The sequence below is a fragment of the Phocoena phocoena genome, chromosome 14 (genome assembly GCF_963924675.1).
Source record: "Phocoena phocoena chromosome 14, mPhoPho1.1, whole genome shotgun sequence".
Classification (NCBI taxonomy): Eukaryota; Metazoa; Chordata; class Mammalia; order Artiodactyla; family Phocoenidae; genus Phocoena; species Phocoena phocoena.
The window spans coordinates 11947751-11951642 of NC_089232.1; the positions used below are offsets into that span (position 1 = coordinate 11947751).

At 43.4% G+C, this 3892-nt stretch overlaps 1 pseudogene; it reads left to right on the top strand.

Annotated features, from left to right (window-relative positions):
* Positions 1–295: 295 nt before the first annotated feature.
* On the top strand, positions 296–898 carry LOC136134161 (5'-deoxynucleotidase HDDC2 pseudogene; annotated as a pseudogene).
* The last annotated feature ends 2994 nt before the right edge of the window (positions 899–3892 follow it).

A 3892-nucleotide genomic window follows, 5' to 3' on the forward strand; every position in this document is an offset into this window, starting at 1 on the left:
TGGCTGTGGCTTGGAGCAGATGGAGAAATTCAAGTTGACAGGGTGAGGAAGGGACAGTTTCCTGGTCAGCCAGCAAATCCACATTTAGCTGTGATCCCCTTTCTTCCCCTAAGCTTGTTTGTTCCCTGATGTATGTGCTTTTATTGTTTCTAAATTCTCTTTCTTTCTTCTCTTGAGATGGTGGTAAATAGAGCTGTGCCCCTTCTTTGCCTTCTCCATTGGCTCTGTGTCCTTTTTTCTCTCTTTCACAGACACACTTTAAAAATCATAGTTCACTGTTGGGTTGGGTAGCCGCATGGCTGCGCCCATCTCGGGCCACGGGGCCCAGAACCTGCTGCAGTTCCTGTGGCTGGTGGGGCAGCTCAAGAGAGTCCCATGTACTGGCTGGGCATACAGAAATGTCCAGAAGCCAGAGAGCGTATCAGGTCACATGTATAGGATGGCATTTATGGCCCTGGTGACCAAAGATGAACATCTTAACAAAGACCGATGTGTACACCTAGCCCTGGTTCATGATTTGGCAGAATGCATCGTTGGGGACATAGCACCAGCAGATAACATCCCCAAAGAAGAAAAACATAGGTGAGAAGAGGAAGCTATGAAGCAGCTAACCCAGCTACTCCCAGAGGATCTCAGAAAAGAGCTCTATGAACTTTGGAAAGAATATGAGACCCAATCGAGTGCAGAAGCTAAATCTGTGAAGCAGCTGGACCAATGTGAAATGATTCTTCAGGCATCTGAATATGAAGACCTTGAGAACAAACCTGGGAGACTGCAGGACTTCTACAATTCCACGGCAGGAAACTTCAGTCACCCTGAGATAGCCCAGCTTGTTTCTGAACTTGAGGCAGAAAGAAACGCTCACATAGCTGCCGCCGCCAGTGAGCCACACTCGTGAGGTGCACTCCTCTAACAAACATTTTATTTTTCTGTTTCATGGTATTGTGTTTTGCCGCTGTTGGTCTGTTGCTTCCCCAGATGTGAGTCTGTTCATTTTCAATTGCCTGGACTCCAGCAAGAAACGTGATACAATTTGGACAGTAAAAGAAGCTACAGAACAGGGTGTGGTCCTGAAAATGCCATGGATGAAGACTTGGAGGGCGGGGAGCTTTTTATGAATTGAATAAATAAATTTTTAAAACCTTAAAAAAAAAATCATAGTTCATCAGAAAGCTTCCTGTGTGGCACAGTCATGTCTATGCTTCTCTCTCGTCTTCTTCTTGCTGGCTAATTTTGACTGTCTAATTAGAAGTGCATTCTTAAAAGATTTTCTTTTCTTTTCCTTATGGGAATCATAGTTATCTCTGGCCTGAACTTGTTTCTCAATTAAAAAAAAAACACTTGTATTACTTTTTTGGATTCTAAAACATGTTGATTAAATATTGCTAGGGAAATACAAAAAATACAAAAAAAAAAAAAAAAAAGAGAGAGAAGAAGAAAATAAAATCCCCAAACAATTGAATAATTATTCAAAAAAAGTATTCATTATTATTATTTTGGTGTATTTCCTTTCAGTTTTTCTTTTTCTCAAGGCATGTATACATTTGTTTTGATACAGATGAGATGCTCCAAGCATTTCAATATTTGCTTTCCTGAAATCTAAGGAACATATATTTGGTAGACCATGCTAATCGGATATCCATCTACTCATTTGTGGGATTACTTGGTAAATGTCTATCTTCATGCCCTGATCTCCCTGGCAGTTAGATTAGGGACACGTGGCTTGTCTGGCCAATGCACTGTGAGCAGGAAGTCAGACGTGACATGTTACACCTCTAGGCTGATGCAATCGAGGGTCAGTATGTGCCTCTGTCATTGCCAACTTCCCCTGATGCAGCAACTTCTGAGGTGGTGTGTTCCTGAGGGTGTGATTACAAATGCGTGAGGTGTGGCTGTAAATGTATGAGACTAGAACAACCTGCATTAGCCTTTAAGTTACTGAGATTTCAGGGTTTATTTGTTACTCTGGTACAGCCTAACCTATTCTGACTACTCCTAGGGATGACTGTCCTTCCTTTATCACAAACTCCAAAGTGACATGCATTTTTTTTTCTCAAAATTCCTCTTTCACATAAACGATTTCTTCTTGGACAGAAGTGTGTCTAGATTAGCATTCTTCTTGTCACATTCTTTACTCTCTGGGAGATGAATTTTCCACTAAGGTCATTTTGGTCAAGTTTCAATTCCAGATACAAAGATCAATGAACTGTGAAAACAAAATAGCCAGTAATAAAGTTGAAGTAACAGCCCAGAATCAAAGCACATAATAATTACATTCAAGCTCTAACCTTTATATGGTACTTTACAATTTTTCAAAGCATTTTTTATAAACAAAATATGGGCATTTAATATGAGGTGAGACCGACTTATGCATGCAAGTGGTCAATTGCAAAGGTCCCATGCCCAGTGCATGATTCTCTCCTCCCTCCCTTTGTTATGAACTCCTGGCTGCTGGAGAGGATGGGCCCCTGATTAGAGCAATTGTGGCCCAGGCAGAGGTGTGGAGTGGCAGGTGTGGCCGACAGTGTGGTGGGAGAGGCAATAGAGTTGGATCTGACTCTGACCCTGACCCTAACCAGTTGTGTGACCTTTGGCAATTCCCACACATTCTCTGGACCTTCCTTATCTATAAAGGGAGGAAGTTGTACTGAATGACTGCTAGGCTTCTAGCCCCGGCTGTCCATTCCATATTTCACGACTACCCTGAACATGACCGTGTTCTGCCTCGTGGCAGCTCTGTGCTCTTGAAATGGTATGTTTGCTTACGTAGAGCCCACGCTGAACTCATTCCTCACTATCTTTTTTAAACTTTTTTAAAAAAATACATTTATTTATTTATTTATTTTTGGCTGCATTGGGTGTTTATTGCTGCGTGCGGGTTTTCTCTAGTTGCGGCGAGCGGGGGCTACTCTTCATTGTGGTGTGCGGGCTTCTCATTGCAGTGGCTTCTCTTGTTGCGGAGCACAGGCTCTAGGTGCGTGGGCTTCAGTAGTGGCAGCGCTCAGGCTCTGTAGTTGCGGCACACAGGCCCTAGAGCATGTGGGTAGTTGTGGCTCACGGGCTCTAGAGCTCAGGCTCAGTAGTTGTGGCACACAGGCTTAGTTGCTCTGAGTCAGGTGGGATCTTCCCGGACCAGGGATTGAACCTGTATCCTCTGCATTGGTAGGCAGATTCTTTTTTATTTTTTTTGATATTGGGGGTAGGAGTTTATTAACTAATTTATTTATTTTTGCTGTGCTGCGTCTTCGTTTCTGTGCTTTCTCTAGTTGGGGCAAGCGGGGGCCACTCTTCATCACGGTGCGTGGGCCTCTCACCGTCGCGGCCTCTCTTGTTGCGGAGCACTGGCTCCAGACGCGCAGGCTCAGTAGTTGTGGCTCATGGGCCTAGTTGCTCCGCGACATGTGGGATCCTCCCAGACCAGGGCTTGAACCCGTGTCCCCTGCATTAGCAGGCAGATTCTCAACCACTGCGCCACCAGGGAAGCCCTCTCACTATCCTTTGTAGAATCTTTCTCAGTCACACGTACAGTTGAGTCACAAAGACATACCTGCTTTTTCATTACTTCAATGGCAAATTCGATTTGTCTCTCTGAGTGCATATAGAAAAAAGTTCCTTTTCTAGTACAGAAATATATAACAGTTGCTGATAAATTAGAAGGAAACGACAATTTTAGTCCATCTGTTAAGTGATGATGACTCAGGCTTGTTTTCTAGAAAGCTTGATATACATGGAGGACCATCTGAGTCCTCGATTACCCTCAAGAAAAGGAAGTTTAGGTTTCTGAGCCTGAAAGGCTGGACAAGTGTTAGAGTATTTTGGTAAAAAAAAGGAATATCCAAGGAAAAAATATGATCTTAATTTCCCCTTTTCTGGACTCTTCCATCCAGGAGGT